At 43.8% G+C, this 22,280-nt stretch overlaps 1 protein-coding gene across 1 annotated transcript in view; it reads right to left on the bottom strand.

The window, feature by feature from the left end:
* The window catches only part of LOC122799287 (rab5 GDP/GTP exchange factor-like), a 627,463-nt gene that overhangs the window by 356,998 nt on the left and 248,185 nt on the right, over positions 1 to 22,280 (bottom strand). The window lies entirely within an intron of this gene.

Genomic DNA, 22,280 nt, shown 5'->3' with positions numbered 1-22,280 from the left:
TACACAATTATGTGCGTGTGCATGACCTAGTGTAGCAATATCCCTACCCTACAGGGCATGAAAAATGAAGTATTTAGGCATCTGCATAAGAAAATAAAGAAATTTAGGAGGAAAACTAAACAGAAGTTAACTGGAAAACAATGACAATGGAACTGGATACCACCTTTGGCATAAAGGAACATTAAAGTAAAGACAGTTAAAATGTTTTTGGGTCCATTAAAACTGTACATGGGCCAGGCTTATTTTTATTAGCCAGAAGAAAAAGTAAAGACAGTAATTAATATGGAATTAGATGAGTTTATATGGCAGGAGAAAGGGCAAGGGTGAGATGGGATAAATTTGTTATTTTGTATGATTAGCTGAGAGTTGCATACATTACCCAGGCAGAATGATATAAAGCCACATGGAAAACTATGATGTCAGGGAGGACAGTCTGAAAATAAAGGGAGAAGGACTTACTGGATTAGTCCATTAAGGAAGGACACTAAAACATATGAAACATTACATATATACAGTAACAGAAAATATGCTGAGAACAATACAGATAATGAAGTGGAGAAAAGAGAAAGTACAGTTTTGTACCTACCATAAATGTAGATGTTCGAGTGTTCACCCTGCTGCAGTCATCACACTTGGGTTATCCTGCTGTCAGTCGGCCCGAGTTCCAAAGTCTTGGTCCGGCCTCGGTTGCTGTCGCTTCTTCCCTGACGTCAGTGCGCCAGGGGTATACAAGAGGCATCCGATGCCATTTTCTTCAGTTTTTCTTGCCCCAGATGTCAGGTGCCCCCAATAGGTAGGCAATATATATATATAGCTATGTAAAAATAAAACAATACCTTCAGGCACAAGCAAATACACCACAGAGGTTGTATAGGATAAAGTGGTATAGATAAGTTCAGGTAGTTCAGAGGGGATGGAGGGAGGGTAACCTGGACTGCAGCAGGGTGAACACTCTAACATCTACATTTATGGTAGGTACAAAACTGTACTACGTTCATCGTGTTACCCTGCTGCAGTCATCACACTTGGGTTGAATCCCAAAGCTAAGGATGGGTGGTGGAGTTAAACAGGGTTAGAAGAAGCTAGTAGGCCCTGCAAAACCAGCTCTAGTCTTAGAATATAGAGGTAAGTGATAGTGTTTGGTGAAGGTGTGCACTGAACTCCAGGTTGCAGCTTCCAGAATATCCTTGGTTGGCACTCCCCTGAGAAAGGCTGCTGATGTAGCTGTAGCCCTGGTGGAGTGGGACCTAATGTTAGCAGGTACCGGTTTCCCATGATGCGGGTAGCAGAAACGTATGCAATGCCCTATCCATTTAGAAATGGTCTGTTTTGAGATAGCTTTTCCTTGTGATCCTGCAGCATAGGCTACAAAGAGCTGGTCAGATTTTCTGAAAGCCTTAGTTTTATCCAAGTAGTAATGTAATTGCCTGTGAATGTCCAAAGAGTGCAGGAGTCTTTCTCCTTTGTTCTGTGGATTTGGGGAAAAGGTGGGCAAATGAATGGTTTGGTTTAGGGCCACACTGGATACCACCTTTGGCATAAAGGAAGGGTTCATTCGTAGAGAGACTCTGTCTTGATGAAAAATGAGGAAAGGCTCCACTGCCATTAGTGCCTGTAGCTCTGAGACTCTTCTAGCTGAGGTTATTGCTAGTAGCAGGGCAGTTTTCCATGAAAGAAATTTTAAATCAGCTGAAAAAGCTGGTTCAAAGGGCGGCAGTGTAAGCTTTTCCAGAATAAAGTTGAGATCCCAAGTAGGTGTTGGTGCTCTCCTGGGCGGTCTTATGTTCTTAGCCCCTCTGAGGTACTGTCTTAGGAGTGGATGTGAGAATAAAGGAGGATCCGTGTTGTAATGAGCTGAAATTGCTGAGGCGTGGATCTTAATAGATGAAAAGGAAAGTCCTTTTGCAACATCTCAGTTAAATATTGTAGAATCTGAGGAATGTTTGGATCAAGGGGATTTTGGCCTTTAGCCTGGTTCCAGGCACAAAACCTTTTCCGTTTGTCTGAATAGGTTTTCCTGGTGCTGGGCCTCCTGGCCTCCAGAATGACATCCATAACAGCTTTGGATAGAGGTGTTGGCTGGTTGTTTAGGTAATTAGCCATGCAGCCAGGTTTAAAGTTTTGAGCTGGCTGTGTAGAATCCGATTGTCTCGCTAGGTGAGGAATTTGTGGTAAAATCCATGGTGGGCCGTGGGCCATGTTCCTTAGAATTGGATACCAATGCTGGCGTGGCCAGTCTGGTGCAATGAGTATCATTTGTGGCCTCTCTAATCTGACTTTCAGCAGTACCTTTGCTAGAAGAGGCAGTGGAGGAAAGGCATACACTGTTAATGTTTTCCAACTGAATGAGAGGGCGTCCACTTTCCAAGCTTGTGGATGAAATGTCCTTGTGCAAAATTTTTGAAGTTGGTAGTTTTGGGGGCTGGCAAACAGATCTATGTCTGGCCCCCATTTTGAGCTATCATTGCAAATACTTGTGGATCTAGTTTCCACTCGTGTGGATCCATGATGTTTCTGCTTAGGTCATCTGCCAATGTGTTTTTCTTTCCTGGCAGGAATTGTGCTTGTAATTGAACCTGGTAAGACAGTGCCGTGTTCCACAAGGTCATTGCTTGCCTGCATAGAGGGTAGGAATGTTTGCCCCCTTGCTTATGTACCACATTACTGTGGTATTGTTCAGCTTTATTATTAGTTGTCCTGGGTGTAAGAGGCCCTTGAAAGCTGTTAGGGCATTCTGTACTGCTAGCATTTCTTTTTGATTGATATGCAGATGCCTTTGATCTGTAGTTCATTTGCCCTGAATGCATTGTCCTGCCATGTGTGCTCCCCAGGCATAGTCCGATGCATCTGTTGTCATAGTTTGCCTGGTTGTGGGTAAGGTGAAAGGCTGACCCTTGTTGAGGTGACATGCCTGTGCCCACCATAGAAACTCCTGTTGGAGGCAGGGAATGAGTGGTGGTATTGTTTCCAAGCTGTGGCTGTGGTGCTGAGTCCATACGCTTTTCAGGTACCATTGTAATTTCCTCATATGCAGTTTTGCAAATGGTATTAGCAGTATGCAAGATGCCATGAATCCCAAGGCCTGCAGAATTTTTCTTGCAGGGAGTTGGGTCTTTGTTGCCATTATTTTGAAATATTGAGTCAGCTGTTGTTGCTTGTCTGGCATGAGATAAGCCATCTGGGCCGTTGTATTCAAGCTGGCACCCAGGAATATTATATTTTGTGAGGGCACTAGTTTTGATTTCTTTTCGTTTACTGTGTACCCTAGGTAACTTAGAAGGTGTTTGACAAATGCCAAATGCTTTAAAAGAATGTCCTTGCTTTCTGCTTGAATAAGGCAGTCGGCCAGGTATGGGTATATTTGAATTCCTCTTTGTATGCAGTATGCAATTACTGGTGCCAGGCATTTTGTGAAGACCCTGGGCGCAGTAGATAAGCCAAAGGGCAGTGCAGTGAATTGGTAATGGGTTGAACCTGCAATGAAACGGAGGTATCTTCTGCAACTTTGTCTGATAGGGACATGCAGGTATGCCTCCTTGAGGTCCAATGTTACTAGCCATGCTTTCTTGCCCAACATGGGAAGAAGCTGTTGTAGTGTTAGCATCTTGAATTTGGGTACTTGTAAGAAGGTGTTTAGAATTGAAAGGTCCAGAATTGGTCTCCAGGCATTGTCCTTTCTGGGAACTAGAAAGAGTCTTGAGTAAAATCCTTGGCTTTGCTCTGGACTAGGTACCAGTTGAATGGCTCTCATGTCCATGAGAGCTGTAATTTGTTTTTGTGCCTCTGCCCATTGATTTTGTTGCAGGTTTGGCATTCCTCTTTTCATTGGCAAGGTGTGAAAATGGAATCTGTATCCTCGTGAAATTATGTCTAGGACCCATTTGTCCTTTGTGACAATGTGCCAGTTGTCTGAAAAAAGTGCGAGTTTTCCTCCCAAGGGGGCTGCCAAGAGAGTGTTGCTTGGCCAGATGAGGTGCAAGTCATTGAGTTTGCCTTCTGGTAGCTTGTGGTTGTCCTCTACCTCTTGGACATCTGTATTTACCCCTCTGTGGTCTGTCAGTAGCTGGAAAGGACCAATTTTTTGTTGGCCAATTTCTGCTGAAGCGAGGGGGCTGTACCTGTAGAAAATATTTGACTGCCTGCATAGATTTTGCCTTATCCTCCATTTTCTTTAAGACTTCTTCTGCTTTAACTCCAAAAAGAGCATCCTGCTGTAAGGGAGCATCTAGAAGCTTTGCTTTAACATGATCAGGCAGAGTTTGTTCCTTTAACCAAGCATGCCTACGTATAACAGACCCAGTGACAGCTGCTCTGCAGGAAGCCTCCAAAGAATCAAACCCACATTGTAAAGTATGTTTGCCCACCTGTTCAGTTGCATGCAACAGATTCTGCATTTCTTTCAATTCAGACTGTTGAGGGGGTGTGCTCATTTTTTGTTTAAACTGAGACATTAGAAATTGCTGATATTTTAGCATGTGAAATTGGCAATTTAGTGCCCTCATAGCTGGAGTGGCTGAGGTGTAAACCTTTTTCCCCCACCTGTCTAGTGCTCTGGAGTCCCTTTCAGAGGGTACAGGATTTTTTGCCACAGAAGCCTTAGCCCCTTTGGGACCCTGGGAGATGGTCTCTGGCTCAGCAACAGGGCTTTTATAAAGGAATTTGTGGGAATCAGGCACTCTATAGTATCTGTCAGGTTTGGCTGGAGCAGGAGGCAGAGAATCTGGGTTCAAACTGGATTCTAAGTAAACATCATCCATAATGTCTAAAACTGGGGGGATGGCAAGTGATCTGTGCTGGGGGAGTAAAAGAAAAGTACAGTTTTGTACCTACCATAAATGTAGATGTCCGAACTGGATAGCATCTGCAGTCATAACAAGTGGGTTGTCCTGTCGTCAGGCAGCCCTGCAGTCGGCCGGATTCCAAAGTCCGGGTCCGCCTTCGCTGATGTCGCTCCACCCGACGTCATCTCTGTTGGTCTTCGGGTATAAAAGCATCAGCCGACGCCATTTTCCTCAGTGTTTCTTGCCCCAGATGCCAGTAGCCCTCTTGCAGGGTAAAATTTGGATAGATGCCAATGTTTCCAAATAGATAGAGGTAAACACAACAATAAGCATATATGTACATATATACAAACAAATACACCATAAAAGACTCCCCCCCAACAGCTAGCTATTAGGAGGGTAAACACCCTAGGAGTACCACAGAGGGGAAGGAGGGAGGGTAATCCTGACTGCAGATGCTATCCAGTTCGGACATCTACATTTATGGTAGGTACAAAACTGTACTATGTCCTTCATGGATGCATCTGCAGTCATAACAAGTGGGTAGAATACCATAGCCAACTAGGGAGGAGGATAAAGGTAGATTATGGTGTGTTTAGGATCCCTTGCAGTACAGCAGTGGCAAACCCTGCTCGGGATCTGGAATAAAGAGGCAAATTATAATGCTTGGCAAATGTATGCACGGAGGTCCAAGTAGCCGCCTCAATAATGTCTTTGGTTGCCACTCCTCGTAAGAAGGCTGTGGTAGTGGCTGTTGCCCTTGTAGAATGAGGTCTTATGTTCTGTGGAATTGGTTTTCCATGGAAGGAGTAACAGTATCGTATGCAATTTCCTATCCATTTGGAGATTGTCTGTTTGGAAATAGCTTTTCCTTCCCTTCCTGTTGCATAGGCTACAAAAGTTGGTCAGTCTTTCTGCTATTTTTGTTCTGTCCAAGTAGTAGCGTAGCTGTCTATGTACATCCAAGGTATGCAGTATTCTTTCCCTCTGTTTTGTGGGTTGGGAAAGAAGGTAGGTAGGTGGATTGCCTGGTTTAAAGATACTCTGGATACCACCTTAGGCATAAATGTAGGATTAGTCCTCAAGGACACTCTATCTTGGTGGAAGATTAGGAAGGGTTGCACTGCCATTAAGGCCTGTAGTTCTGAAACCCTCCTTGCTGAAGTAATTGCCAGTAGGAAAGCAGTTTTCCATGACAGGTGTTGTAGGTCTGCTGTTGCTGCTGGTTCAAAGGGTGCTAGTGTCAACTTTTCTAGCACAAAGTTTAAGTCCCAAGCTGGTAATGGTGGTTTCCTTGGAGGTTTTACATTCTTGATTCCTCTGAGGAACTGCCTGAGCAAAGGGTGCGAATGGATCAAAGCTGTATTCTGCTGAAATAGCTGATGCATGTATCTTGACGGAGGAGTAGGACAGGCCTGAATGAAGAAGTTCGCCAGATACTCCAGAATGTTAGGCATATCTATGTTTGACACATCTTTTCCTCTTCGGTACTCCAAATGACAAACCTTTTCCATTTTCCAGCATAGTTCTTTCTTGTTGAAGGTCTGCGTGCTTCAAGAATAATGTCTTTAACTCTTTGGGAAAGTTCTGGATTAGCTGCTGCTATGTGATGTTCCATGCAGTCAGTTGCAGCGTTTTAGGTTTGGATGTATGATGCTGTAGTTGTTCTGAGTTAACATCAAAGGCATCAGGGTATTGGCCACATGTTGTTCGAGACATGCTCTTCAGTAGTGGGTACCAGTGTTGTCTTGGCCAGTTTGGGGCTATCAGGATTATCCTTGGACGTTCTTCCTTGATTTTTAGTAGTACCTTGTGTATCAAAGGAAGAGGTGGGAATGCATATGCTGTTAGGCCTTTCCAGTTGAAGGAGAGTGAGTCCACTTTCCATGCTAGTGGGTGGAATGTCCTTGTGCAGAATTTTTTGAGCTGGTGATTGAGAGGTGATGCAAATAGGTCTATCTGTAGCATTCCCCATTTCTTTGAGATGGTCTTGAAGATGTCCGGGTGCAGCTTCCATTCGTGGGCATCCGAAGTGGTTCTGCTTAGTATGTCTGCTAGAGTATTGTCTTTCCCCGGTACAAATATTGCCTGTAACTGAATGTTGTAGCTGAGTGCCAGGGTCCACAGCTCCAAGGTCATTCTGCATAGGGGGTATGAATGAGTGCCTCCCTGTTTGTTGATGTACCACATGACTGTGGTGTTGTCTGTCCTTATCAACTGGCCCTCTTTGAGGAATGGTTTGAACTTTTGGATTGCCAGTTTTACTGCCAGCATTTCTTTTAGGTTGATGTGCAGGTGAAGTTGATCCTGTGTCCACAATCCTTGCACGCATTTGTCCAGCATGTGGGCCCCCCATCCTAGGTCTGAAGCGTCTGTTGTGATGGTCTGGCTTGGTTGACATCTGCGGAAGGGCAGGCCTGGGTTTGACTGGCATGCCTGAGCCCACCATAGGAACTCCTGTTTTAAGCATGGAATTAGTGGGATTTCTGTTTCTAGACTGTGTCTGTGTTGGGACCATAAATTCTTTAGGTACCACTGTAGTTTCCTCATATGTAGTCTGGCAAATGGGACCAAGATTATGCATGATGCCATGAAGCCCAAGGCCTGTAGAAATTTTCTTGCTGTTAACTTGTTCAGTTTTGTTAGTGCCAAGAAGAGGAAGTTCTTTTTGTTTTTCTGTAGTCAGGAATGCCATTTGTTGTACTGTGTCCAATTCCGCGCCCAAGAATGTCCTTGTTTGGGATGGTATCAGCCTTGACTTTTGTAAATTGACTGTGTATCCCAGTCCTTGTAGCAAGTAAATGACCCTTTGTAAATCTGTTGTCAGCTTGCTTTTGTTGTCCCCTTGTAGCAGGCAGTCGTCCAGGTATGGGTAAATTTGAATTCCCTGTAGTCTGCAATGGGCGATTACTGATGCCAGGCATTTTGTGAATACTCTGGGCGCAGTAGATAAGCCAAAGGGCAATGCTGAGAATTGATAGTGCTCTGATCCTGCAAGAAATCTGAGGTATCTTCTGCAGATTGGTCGAATGGGGACGTGCAGGTATGCCTCCTTGAGATCTAGAGTTACCAGCCAAGACTCCTTGCCCAGCATGGGAAGAAGTTGCTGTAGGGTCAGCATTTTGAATTTTGGGACAATGATGTATGTATTTAAGGTGGACAGGTCGAGAATTGGTCTCCAACTTTTTTCCTTTCTTGGAACTAGGAATAGTCTGGAGTAGAACCCCTTTCCTTGTTCTGCTGTTGGCACTCTTTCCACAGCTCTCATGTTTGCTAACTCCATTATCTGGCGTAGAGCCTCTGTTTTTTGATTTGGAGGTAGATTTGGCATTCCTCTTTTGACTGGTAGTGTGTGGAAGTGAAACCGGTAACCTTGATCTATGGTTTGTAAAATCCACTTGTCTTTTGTTATGTAGTGCCAGTTCTTTGAAAATAAGGTTAACTTTCCGCCTAGAGGAGCTGCTATTTGTTCCCTGGTAGGCGGATTTAGGATTAAGTCACTGTGGTTGTGCTGATGTAGTGGCAGTGGCTGTGTCTGTGCCTCTGTTGTTACCTTGCCACTGTCGTCCTCTGTAGGCACCTCCTCTGGATTGGTTTCTGCCTCTGGAACGCCTATTCCTGCCCCTTTGAAATTTTGTGGAGTCAGGAAAGGACCAATTTTGGCAGGCCAGTTCCTGCTAAACCTTGGGGTTGAACCTGCAAGAAATCTTTAACAGTTTGAACAGATTTTGCCTTTTCTTCCATTTTCTTCATAACCTGCTGGGCAGGTGTACCAAACAAACTTGTCTTGTCCATAGGAGCATCTAGCAACTTAGCTTTAACATGATCCGGTAAAGCTTGTTCCTTTAGCCATGCATGCCTTCTTATCACTGTGCCTGTCATGGCTGATCTAAATGAAGCCTCCAGTGCATCATAGCCACATTTTAAGGAATGGTTGCTAACCTGTTGTATGTTATTTACCATCTCTAATACATATTTCTTATCAAGAGATTCATCAGTAGTTAGGTTTTAGTTAACTGATCAAGCATAAACTCTTGGTATTGTATCATGTGAAACTGACAGTTTAAAGCTCTAGCTGAGAGAGTAGCTGAAGTGTAGACCTTTTACCCCATCTGTCTAGTGACCTTGCTTCCCTTTCAGAAGGAATAGGGTTTTAGCTGTGGTCGGCTACTGCCTTGGGACCCTGGGATATAGTTTCTGGGTCTGCAAGTGGGGCCTTGTAAAGGTGGTGATGAGTATCTGGCACCCTGTAAAATCTGTCTGGTTTGGCAGGGGCTGGGGTAAAGAATCTGGAGCGGAGCAAACATCATTGAAAGCATCATCCACCACAGAGAGAACAGGAGGTATAGCTAAGGGCCTGTGCTGTGGGAGGTGCAGAAAGGTCCTAAGTCTTTTCTGGAGTCTGAAAAATCCTGTTGCTGCCATTGGAACTGTTCTCGCATGGCATGCAAGGTTTCCCCAAAGGAGAATTCTTCTGGTGGGGAAGCAGCTGGAATGGATTCTTCAGCATCAGAATCTTCAAAATTGGAGAAGGGAGCCTCAGGCTGGTCAGTTATGTCTGATTCATCAGCAGAATCATCAGAAGACACTGGCTCAGGGGCTCTGCCCTAGGTCTCTTCTCTGGGGCTGAGAGGCCCTGTCTGGGTGAGATTGAGATCCTCTAATTAAAGAAATTAAATCTTCTGCCAAAGAAAGCATTTGAGAACTAGAAGAGGGCCTGGATGAGGGGGTTTAACAGGCACTGATTTAGTAGTCTTGGCTGCTTTAGCCCTGGCGAAGGCCTTAATGGACATGGCTGCTGGAGGCCTAGCAGCACCACGTGCTGGGGTAGAGACATCCAAGGGGATGGTGTCTGATAAGTCAACCACCGTAGTGGGTAAAATTTCTGAGGTCGATTCAAGGATTGTAGCAGGGGCCTCAGTTGTAAGAATAGGTTCAGCTGTACTTTGAGCAGTTTTCTCGGTTTCGCCGAAACCGAGACACTCGCATGTTTGGTTTGCCGTGGTTTCGCCGAAACCGCGGACCGCGAGTGTCGGTCTTTATCTTTGCGTTTTTGGAAGATTGGGTAGTCGGAGGATCCGGCGGCATAATGTACGCAAAATCAGTACCGAAAAACTGTTCTGCAAACTCCGACCGACGCCTAAGCGTTGCTCGGTTGAAAGAGCACAGGCGAACAGGCTGCTACGTCGTGGGCTGGGCCTAAACAAGGCAGACAGTAAGAGTGGAAATCTTTATGAGGTATTTGTTTCCCACAGGTTAAACAATTGTTAACTTTTTCTGACATCGGCTGAGGCAAGAAAGAGTCCCCAACGGGGTACTTAGCTTTAGAAGTCTTCGAAGTAGTATTCGGTAGAAGTAATCTCTGGATCCGACCGACCGGCACTTGCGAACAGCTTCTGCTTCGGGTGCCACGCGGCAAGAAAGACTGGGGAAAATGGCGTCGGCTGATGCTTTTATACCCGAAGACCAACAGAGATGACGTCGGGTGGAGCGCGACATCAGCCGAAGCCGGACCCGGACTTTGGAATCCGGCCGACTGCAGGGCTGCCTGACGACAGGACAACCCACTTGTTATGACTGCAGATGCATCCATGAAGGACATCTCTCTGAGCCTTTTCTTAGAGTCAGAGTAGTCCTGACCTTCCCAGTGAAAATGTTCCCTCATAGTGTGTAAAGTTTCCCCAAAGGAGTAGTCTTCAGGAGGAGAAGCTGAGGAATAGAATCCTCAGCATCAGAATCTTCATAAGGGGAGAAGGAGTAATCTTGGTCCTCAGAGGAGCCTGAGGAAATAGACACTTGTTCAGAGGAGGCATAATCTTCCTCTTGTCAAGGCCTTTTGTCGGGTGGGGGTTGGGAACCCCTGATTAAAGAGATCAAATCTTCAGCCATTTTGAGCATCTGTTTCTTAGGCATGGGGCCTTGAACTGGAGACTGAAGTGCAGTCTTTTTAGGTTTAATAGGAGTCTTAGTCTTAGGATACGTTTTTATGGTGAGCGTCGGTCTGAAGATGCCTTCAGAAACCAAAGGTGTTTCTGCAGCACTGACATTTTTAATCAGCAGTGTCGGCAGTAGGGGCTAAACAAAATGGCTGCGTCGGCCTAGTACTCTCCGCCAAAAGCTCCGAAGCGGTCTCGGGTTCCAGATCTGCGGTAGTCAGGGGCTGCATCAGAGCCTCACTGAAGACCGGTGAACCGGAGACCGGACCAGCCGAGGCCTCGGAGTCTGGCTTGGGTCTAAGCTGTCTGTCCTTATCCTTGTGTTTTTTGTGCACGCCGGTAGTCGGTTGCTCCGACGACATAGTGTAGTTAAATTTTCTACCGAAGTAGTGTCGTGCGAAATCAAAGCATCTTTTTATAGTACGCTTATTAAACCTAGCATAAAAACGACAACCAGTGACGTCGTGGTCTGGGTCTAGGCAAGGTATGCAGTAAGAATGAAAATCCTTATGAGGTATTTGCTTCCCATAAGAAATACAATTGTTAACTTTTTCTGACATCGGTCTGAGGCAAGAAAAGTTTCCCCAACGGGGTACTTAGCTTTATTGAAGACTTCGGATCTGAAATTCGACTTCGAAAATCTCAGGAGTCGGCCGACTGGCACTTGCGAACTGCTTCTGCTTCGGGCACCGCGCGGCAAGAAAGACTGAAGAAAATGGCGTTGGATGCATTATATATACCCCTGGTGCATTGACGTCAGGGAAGAAGCAACAGCAACAGACGCCAGACCAAGACTTTGGAATTCCGGCCAACTGCGGGACCACCTGATGACAGGATAACCCAAGTGTGATGACTGCAGCAGGGTAACACGATGAACATCTTAGTATTTCTGCGTCAGTTGCTGTCGCTTGAGGACTGACATCAGGTAGTCAGTAGTATAAAGTAAGGCAGCAGACACCATTACATCAGCTTTTCTTGCCCTAACCTGTCAGGAGCCCACAAAGTAGGAGGCCAGGTTCTGGTGGAAGAACCCCACCAGTGGAAAATAAATACCAATATGTCCCTTGTAAGGAAAGGAGAACAGCAAGGAAGAATGGTACTAAAAGGAGAAAGAGAATAAAGAGGGGATGTAGCGAGGGAAACCAGGACTGCAACAGTGAATACACTCGAACATCTACATTTATGGTAAGTGTACACAACTGTACTATGTTCTTCATGTTTCACTGTTGCAGTTAACACATTTGGGTAGATTCCCAAAGATGAGGAAATGGGTGAAGGCAGTCAAGGAAACTAGGGGCTGGCTAGGATGCCCTGCAAGACTGCAGTGGCAAACCCTGCCTTGGATTTGGAGAAGAGAGGCAGGTGGTAATGCTTGGTAAAAGTATGAACAGATATCCAGGTGGCAGCCTCCAGGATGTACCTGGTGGGGACTCCTCTGAGGAAAGCTGCTGAGGTGGAGGCTGCTTTGGTGAAGGGTGTCCTGACCCCCTTGGGGGGAGGCTTTCCATGCTGTTTGTAGCAGAAATAGATGCAGTGTGCTATCCATTTGGAAATGGTTTGCTTGGAGATGGCTTTGCCTTCTGCCCCTGCAACAAAGCTAACCAGCAATTGAGAAGACTTTCTAAAGGATTTAGTCCTGTCCAGATAGAAACTGAGCTATCTGTGCACATCTAGAGAGTCACAAATCCTTCCCCCCTTGTTCTGGGAATTAGGAAAGAAGGTGGGCAAATTAATGGATTGGTTGAGAGTCACATTGGACACCACCTTAGGCATGAAGGATGGGTTAGTTCTGAGGGATACCCTGTCTGCATGGAAGATGACGATGGGTTCCACAGCCATGACTTTTCTGGCTGAAGTGATGGGCAGAAGGAATGCTGTCTTCCAGGAGAGAACTTTTAACTCTGCAGAAGAAGCTGGTTTGAAAGGGGGCAGGGTGAGTATTTCCAAGACAAAGTTATGGGCCCAAGCTGGTTTTGGTGCCCTTCTGGGGGGCACCAGGTTGCTAGCCCCTCTGAGGAACTGTTTGATAAAAGGGTGTTAGAAAAGGGGCTGCTCGGTGGGAAAATGAGCAGAAATAGCAGAGGCATGAATTTTATAGAGGAGAAAGAGAGGCCACTGTGTAGTAAGTCAGCTAAGTAATCCAGGATGAGAGGGATGGGATGGCTGTGCCGTATTGGCTCCCTTAGCTTGGATCCAGGTGCAGAACGTTTTCCATTTATCTGCATAAGACTTTCTGGTGCTAGGACATCTGACCTCACGGATAACATCCAGAACCTGATTACTGAGGACTGAAGATTGGTTTGGGGTTAGGGAATAAGCTAAGCTGCCAAACTGAGTGTCTGCAATTGGGGATGCATGAATTCCCCTTCCCCTTCCCTCTGGGTCAGGAGGTTTGGAATCTGAGGAAGATGCCATGGAGGCAGTGGGAACAGGCTGTGCAGCAAGGGGTACCAGTTTGTCGGGGCCAGTCTGGAGCTATAAGAATGGTTCTTGATTTTTCCTCCCTTATTTTGAGCAGTACCCTGAGGATGAGAGGTAGGGGAGGAAAGGCATAGACTGATAGCTTGACCCAGGGGAAGGACAGGGCATCCACTTTCCACACCATGCAGTGATGCCCCCTGGTGCAGAATTTGCTGAGCTGATGGTTGGGTGTGGGAGGCAAAGAGGTCGACCTTCGGGGTTCCCCATTTCTGACTTATTAGGGTAAAGGTACTTCTTTTGAGTTGCCACTCATGTGGATCCAGAAGATTTCTGCTTAGTTGGTCTGCCAGAGAGTTGAGAGAGCCTGGTAGGTATTGTGCTAACAGGTGTAGTTGCATGGAAGAGGCTGTGAGCCAAAGGGTCATGGCCCGCCTGCATAGAGGGTAAGAGTGAGTCCTTCCCTGCTTGTTGTCTGTTTTGATCAGGAGAACCCCTGGAGAGAGAAGCTATCAAGGTGTTCTGCACAGCCATCATCTCTTTTAGACTGATGTGCAGAGGGATTTGCTGTGGGCTCCATTGGCCCTTTATGCACCTGCCGTCCAGGTGTGCACCCCATGTGTAGTCTGATGCATCTGTGGTAAGGGTCTGAGTGGTGGGGAGAAGGGCAGTCCCTTGTTGTGGGAGCATGCTGTTGCCACCAAAGAAAATCCTTTCTGAGGCAAGGAATTATAGGTAGAATAGTTTCCAAGTCTTGAGAGTGTTGATACCAAAGGCTCTTTAGGTACCACTGAAGTTTCCTCAAATGCAGTCTGGCATATGGGAATGAGTAGTATGCAAGATGCCATGAACCCCAGAGCTTGCAGGATCTTCCTTGCAGATAGCTGGGGCCTGGTGGCTAGTTGAGAGAAGTAGGCTGTCAGGAAAATCTGTTTCTCTGGTGTAAGGTATGCCATCTGAAATGCTGTGTCCAGACTTGCTCCCAGGAAAATTATCCTTTGGGTGGGCACCTGTTTGGATTTCTTTTTGTTGATTGTGTACCATGGGGAGGTTAGTAGGGTCTTTACAAAGGTCAGGTGCTTCAGCAGCTTTTCCTGGCTGTCTGCCTGAATAAGGCATAAATATGGGTAAACTTGGATATTTCTTTGTCTGCAAAAGGCAATGGCCAGAGCCAGACATTTTGTAAAAACTCTGGGAGCAGTAGATAAGCCAAAGGAAAGTGCAGAGAAATGAAAGTGTTGAGATCCTGCCCTGAAACGGAGATATTTCCTGCATGATTCCCTGACAGGAATGTGGAGGTAGGCCTGTTTTAGATCTAGGGTGGCTAGCCAGGCGTCCTTGGACAGCATGGGTAGCAGCTGCTGGAGGGTGAGCATTTTGAATTTTGGGATCACCAGGAAGGTGTTTAGAATGGATAGATCGAGGATGGGGCATCAGAAAAAGTCGAGTAGAAGCCTCGGCCTATCTGTTCTGCAGGAATGTGCTCTACTGCCCTCATACAGAGCAGGGAAAGGATTTGCTTTTGAGCCTCTGCCCACTGATTTGGTGGTAGCTCTGGGAACCCTTTTTGGGTTGGAAGGGTGTGGAAGGAAAATTTGTATCCCTGAGACACAATGTTCAGAACCCATTGGTCCTTGGTAATGGTGGCCCATGTCCTTGAGTGAAAGGAGAGTTTTCCTCCCAGGAGTATGTGAAGGTGGGCAGAGGGGGGTGGTGGAGATGGGTGAGTCAGTGAGTTCTTTCCATAAGGGGGTGGCTTAGAACTCCCTGGTTTTGAAGTGGAGGTAGTCCACTGCTTTGATCTCTGCATTCCCTGGGGCTGCTGTCTGGAGGGTCTGTTTCCTTGTGGCCTAGGCTGGGCCAGTTTACTTGGAGCAGGAAAGGACCAGTGCTTGGAGGGGCAATGCCTGCTGAGCCTAGTGGGCTGGACCTGTAAGAAATACTTAACTGTTTGCACAGATTTTGCTTTTTCTTCCATCTTTTTTAAGACCTCTTCTGCCTTAGTGCCAAATAAGTTATCTTTGTGCAAGGGGGCATCCAACAATTTAGATTTGACATGGTCTGGTAGGGGTTGTTCCTAAAGCCATGCATGTCTTCTAATGACAGAATCAGTGACTGCTGTCCTGCAAGAAGCTTCTAGAGCATCAAAACCACAGTGCAAAGTGTGTTTAGTTACTTGAGACTTGCAGAATGCATTAAGTCTTGTAAATCTTTAGATTCTGTCCAAGCCGGAAAGGAAGACATTTTTTGTTTAAGGAGTTCCAAGGTATGTTGCTGAAATTTCAGCAGAAGGAACCGACAGTTTAGTGCCCTGATAGTAAGAGTAGCTGAAGTGTATACTTTTTTACCCAGTCTGTCCAATGCTCAGGAATCCCTGTCCGAGGGGGTGGGATTCTTTGCAGAGGTTGCTTTAATCCCTTTTTGGCCCTTGAGAAATAACATCAGAGTCAGCTGTAGGATTTTTAAAAAGATATTTGTGAGAGTCAGGGACTCTAGTACCGGTCTGGTTTTCTGGGAGCAGGTGGTAGGGCATCAGGAGTCAAGCTGGATTCGTGGAAAACATCCTCCACAACATCCAGGACTGGAGGGATGGTGAAGGGTCTGTGTTGCGGAAGATCTAGGAATTCCCCGATTCACTTCTTAGACTGAGGGTAGTCCTGACTCTCCCATTGGAAATGCTCTCTTAAAGTAAGCAGGGTTTCCCCAAAGGAAAAATCCTCTGGGGGAGAGGCAGAAGGAATGGAGTCTTCTGCATCAGAATCCTCATAAGTGGAGAGGGGTTGCATGTCTTCATTGTCAGATGCATCAGATTCATCTGACTCTTGCTCAGATAAAACTACAGGGGACAGATCTCTTTTTCTTTTGGAGGTGGTAGCTTGGCTTCCCCTGATCAGCATGATAAGGTCTTTCACCATTTTAAGCATTTGAGACTGAGGCAAGGTAGCAGGCACCTGAGAGTGGATCGTCGGTTTCTTGGGTGTGGTTTGAACCCTGGGCCTAAGAAACTCTGTTGTTTTTGAAAGAACAGTAGTTGCAAAGACGACGTCTGTTTATGTCAAGATTCGGTAGCGAGAAAAACTTCCTCGGAAGCCAGTGCCTGCTCAGCGGCTCCGGACCCATCCAAGGTAGAGATGACCGCAGGATCCTTAGTTGAAGAAGAGTTTTGCGGCATACCAGACTCAGAAAGGGTCTCGATAGCAGCCTGCGAATCAACTGAAGCTTGCATCAGGGGCAGCGAAAGTTCCTCACTGAGTACCGGAGGACTGATGACTAGCTTAATGGTAGCATCGTCGGAAGGTTTGGACCTGTGCGGTCTGTTTCTGTCTTTATCTTTACATTTTTTCAGAAGATCTGCTGTCGGATGGCTTACCGAAGCCATATTGGAATTCGAGGACTGTAAACGAAAATATCTGGCTACAATAAGGGCCCGATGATGGATAGTTCTGGTGTTGAACAAAGCACAGAAGCGACAAATGGGGGACGTCGTGGTCTGGGCCTAAACAAGTAACGCTGTAAGAGTGGAAGTCTCGGTGTGGTATTTCCTTTCCACAGGCGAGACAATTATTAACTTTTTCTGACATCGGTTAGTGAAAGAAAAAAGGATCCCCAATGGGGTACTTAGCTTTAGAAGACTTCAATTTGAATTCGGTAGACGAAAACTCAGAGGCCAACCAGCACTCGTGCAAACTGCTTCTGGTTCGGGCTCCACGGTAAGAAAGACTGATGTAATAGTGTCGGCTGCCTTAATTTATACTACTGATTACCTGATGTCAGTCCTCAAGTGACAGCAACTGACGCAGAAATACTAAGTCTCTGGTATTCGGGCCAGCCGAGGGCTACCCTAGCAGGGATAACCCAAATGTGAAGACTGCAACAGTGAAACACGAAGAACATCTCTCTCTTAGCAACTTTTAGAATACAAAACAAATGAAATATGCTAAGCAAACTATAGGATTTATAATCCTCAAACCTCATATTCATGAGATATGTATAAATTCCATCTTTGGTGGATTAAGTTTTCAGCCTCAGATTACAGAAAACAGTTAACAAATACCTTCTCTTCTTTCTGAGTGGTTATGTTGGAATTAAAGATTGCTAGACAAAACAGCTCAGGTCACATCTTCACACACACCTCATGCCCATGTCTGTTAGAGAGAGTATGAACTGGTTTGTTTTTTTTCTGACAGGAGTAATCATTTTTATAAGTGACTGGAATAAAAGTACAAGTATTAGAGATGTGAGATATGGTCTTAAAAAAACTTCATATAAGTTCGGAAGGTATGTGACCATTTATATGTGGCTCATGTAAACTTATAATAAGGCATATGATTTCTCATATTCCCTATTAGTTAAAGCAACATATATCAATCTGCTCGTCAAAGAAAATGCATATTTTGATAAAACATGCAGATTTGGTTGCAAGAGTGTTTTCCTATCCCAGTGTGCTACCTAAATGTGTGGGGTGTCTTCTACAGCTAATATATCAATTAGTGTCAATAGATAGGCCAGGTTTACCATTTGGAAATTGGGAAATCTGTAAACTGGTTTAAACAACTTTTAACTAGTATGATAGATAATTACAGTTCAAATGGTTAGTATGTGTGACACAGATGCAGGCAATCATAAAAAGGAAGTAGTAAAAGTAGTGAGTACACAAGTAAAACCTTTTGAGGGGACAAGGAAACTGAAAAGATCAAATGTGAAAGATTATGGAATCTAGAAAATTGGTTAGATTGCAGTGTATGTAAAACAGGTGATTTATCGGTTCAAAGTGAAATGGAGTGGGTTAGATGATAGATGGTATAGTAGTTAACAAATGTGAATATCTTGAGGCACTTAAGCAGAGAGTGCGAAAGAAAAGGACACAAAGAATTGTTGCTTTTATACATTGTCCAGAGGAGAACTTATTAATCAGTTACTGCTATAATCACAGAGACATTCAGGAGTTATCATGAAGGTCTATATACTGCCTAAACTGTAGGAATAAAAGGATACATAGAAATACTTGTGAGATGCAGAGGTGCAAAAAGTAATGAAATAGCACGTAGATGAAATGTTGCACTTTTCCCCATATCTGGTGATGAAATTTGGAAGGTAATGAAAGGATGGGTGCAATGTGAAATTCTGGACAGCAATGCATTACCAATAGAAAGCTGGAGCCAAAATAAAGAGAAGGTGGTCCCCTATCCAGTGAGAATGCTTAATGACATTCCTAATAAAACAGTAATACCCCAACTATGTAAGCAAACCACTTTAGTGGTGCTGACAGAGTTCCACGTTTGCCATCTTCATACAAAACAGCATCTCTAATAAAGTGTGACTAAGAGGATTTATATCTATTAAAATAGTAAGACTAGTGAAATACCTACCTGAGTTAATGAAAACTGTGATCAGCTTGAGTTCTTTCCAGTTCCCACTGCCACCTCTAATGGGATATACTTTATCAAACAGCTTGCCACAAGAATACAATCACTACAATTACAATGATTCTGTCAGAGAGGTAAACCTACCCTTCCATTTCTAGGCTCCCTTTATCTATATTTAATCTGGTTTGTGGATCCTCTCCTTTACCATTCCCACTCTGATTTCTAATCTCAGATAATTCCCTTCTAACATTTCATACGCTCCCAAAAGGCTTCCTCTATGTCTACGTCACTCCACACTCCTCTCCTCCTTTCTTTTGTCCATTACAGTCTAATCTTGATTCTTCTCAAACTCTCAATGCTAAACGCAGTTTAACTAAGTTCCACATTATAAAATATATCGATGTAATTTTAATACAGAACTGATAGAAACTGACTCATTCAACTGACCGATGTAATTTTAATACAGAACTGATAGAAACTGACTCATTCAACTGACCGATGTAATTTTAATAGAGAACTGATAGAAACTGACTCATTCAACTGACCGATGTAATTTTAATACAGAACTGACAGAAACTGACTCATTCAACTGACCGATGTAATTTTAATACAGAACTGAGAGAAACTGACTCATTCAACTGACCGATGTAATTTTAATACAGAACTGATAGAAACTGACTCATTCAACTGACCGATGTAATTTTAATACAGAACTGAGAGAAACTGACTCATTCAACTGACCGATGTAATTTTAATACAGAACTGAGAGAAACTGACTCATTCAACTGACCGATGTAATTTTAATACAGAACTGAGAGAAACTGACTCATTCAACTGACCGATGTAATTTTAATACAGAACTGATAGAAACTGACTCATTCAACTGACCGATGTAATTTTAATACAGAACTGAGAGAAACTGACTCATTCAACTGACCGATGTAATTTTAATACAGAACTGAGAGAAACTGACTCATTCAACTGACCGATGTAATTTTAATACAGAACTGATAGAAACTGACTCATTCAACTGACCAATGTAATTTTAATACAGAACTTATAGAAACTGACTCATTCAACTGACCGATGTAATTTTAATACAGAACTGAGAGAAACTGACTCATTCAACTGACCGATGTAATTTTAATACAGAACTGATAGAAACTGACTCATTCAACTGACCGATGTAATTTTAATACAGAACTGAGAGAAACTGACTCATTCAACTGACCGATGTAATTTTAATACAGAACTGAGAGAAACTGACTCATTCAACTGACCGATGTAATTTTAATACAGAACTGAGAGAAACTGACTCATTCAACTGACCGATGTAATTTTAATACAGAACTGAGAGAAACTGACTCATTCAACTGACCAATGTAATTTTAATACAGAACTGAGAGAAACTGACTCATTCAACTGACCGATGTAATTTTAATACAGAACTGAGAGAAACTGACTCATTCAACTGGAACTCAGCAGTATAACTGTGGCAACTTTAAACATTTTATACATGTGCTTCACTTTAATGACTGATGAGTGGTACTTAATTACTCTCCTAACAGGACTGGCTGTTTTTAAGGTGGTAAGTGCATCAGGTAGTATTCATTGGTGATTTTTTATGTGAAAGTCAATTCTAATGAAGTTCCGTTTTATGTAATGCAAGGAATGAAAGTGCTTAACTTTTCTCAATAAAATAGTTTTTTACAATTACCTTCTCCAGTGTTTCTTTGCAGTATCACAGGAGTTTTCTTTGTATGAGACCTAACCGCTGACAAAAGAAGACTGCACTGTCTCCAGAATAAGTAGGCAAATGGATAATCTGGCAAGTGATGTTGAAGAACAGTTTTTGTTAAAAAATAAAAAAGAGAATTGAGGAAAATATAATGCACCCCTTTTCAGGAAATGTGGCTGTGCACCAAATTTACAACCAGCAACAAGTGTAAGTTAATAAGATACTCTCCTAGGGGTGCACAGCTCTGCAAGAAAAAGGTCAGGACTTTGATTGAGAATGTATAACTGCATAAGTGCAAAGGCAGCCAGGGATGCTGTCTCTAGGCAGAGAAAATGAAAAGTAAAACTGGAATGGATAGTTTGTGAAAATGAAAATAAAATCACAGAGGGTTTTCTAAAAAAATGTTGTCTGACTCTGACCAGCAAAACAAATATCAAAATAAAACAGATACAGAAATTGCTGATTTGCCCAAAACTGCTTGAACTTTCAGAACAAGTCTCAGTGAATTAGTAATAGACTAAGCAATGTGATGCATCAGACATTAATGCGCATTTGGCTGTGTTAAAAGACAGTTTATATTCTCTGAAATCTCTGAAGAAAGATTTAACATAAAAAACAAAACATAACAAAAGACGTGGAAGAAGTGAAAATGTTACAGAAACAATCTTAGCAGTTTCAAAGAAGTTAGGGTAAGACAAGCCAAAAGGATGTCAGCCTTGCTGTGGTACAGATGGAAAAGACAATGCACAGAATAGGAGAACAGTGAAATGAACTGGTCCCTGAAAAACAAAAAAGCTCATGTCTATACAGATGTATAAAGAAAAAATACAGCAAGAGCTATAAACTGCTGATAACACTGTCTGCAATTTAGAATCAGTCTCTGAATTTGTAATCTGAAAATAAATTGCTCAAAATCCATCTCAAAGAGACTGAGAATAACTCATATAGACTTCTGGTTCTAATGAAATGGTTAAGGAAATCACTTCCCTAAAACAAAAGCACAATGCTTTGGCCCAGTTCATATAACAAGAGTGTAAAACGGTTTGTGCTCAACAGTGACGGACTTGAATAGACTGTGCACAGACAGACATGAAGACGCTAAATTGAACTAAATGCACCTCATCAAGAAGTCTAGAATATGAAAGAGACATTCCAAAAGAATGAGAGTATTCATATGTACTGGGAAACAAAGACACTAACTGAGCAAATTCAAGTCTTGAGAGGTGCACAAAAATAGTAGCTACATCGACATGTCAGACCTACAAAAGGAAAAGTAATTCTCTGAAGCTGAAAGAGAAAAAGAGAGAGAAGAAAAAGATATTCTTGGCCAAAATGCCATAAATATAGATTAACACAAGCAGACTAATTAGCCCTGGTGTGATCATAAAACACATAAGAAACAAATCTGAGTATAACTGGAAGCACGCAGACTGCCTCAGATATAAAAGTCCAGTTATGGAGTCTAAACCAAAAGATTAAACAGCAACCATTTTGAAATTTGAGATTCGGAAGTAAGTGTGTGTGTGTGTGTGTGTGTGTGTGTGTGTGTGTGTGTGTGTGTGTGTGTGTGTGTGTGTCTGAACAGTGAGACTGAATGTGTGAAAATCAAGCTTTCATATACATTTGAGATTGCTATGTCTCATAGGAATCTCTTTTCTCCAAGGTATGGCAATCTTGTAGTTAATATACAAGTAGGGGATTGGGATGCAGGAGGGCTCCCCTCCACTGAAAAAGGCAACTTTAAAGGAGAAAGTACAGTTGTGTACACTTACCATAAATGTAGATGTTCAAGTGTCTTCACTGTTGCAGTCATCACTGTAGGGTTCTTCCTGCCGGCAGGCAGCCCTTGGTCGGCCAGAATCCCAAAGTCTGGGTCCGGCGTCGGCTGTTCAGTCATGCTCCCTGACGTCAAAACGCTAGGAGTACAAAGCTGCCAGCCGACGCCATGTTCTCCAGTTTTTCTTGCCCCAGATGTCAGGTGCCCAAAAGTGAAGGTTAATAGTAAAACAAAAATGTAACATACAACAAACCCCATACCCTG

Source organism: Protopterus annectens, chromosome 4.part0 (genome assembly GCF_019279795.1).
Source record: "Protopterus annectens isolate FY-2018-M chromosome 4.part0, PAN1.0, whole genome shotgun sequence".
NCBI lineage: Eukaryota > Metazoa > Chordata > Ceratodontiformes > Protopteridae > Protopterus > Protopterus annectens.
The sequence above is the reverse complement of the archived record's forward strand: the minus strand, read 5'-3'. Positions and strand labels throughout refer to the sequence as shown.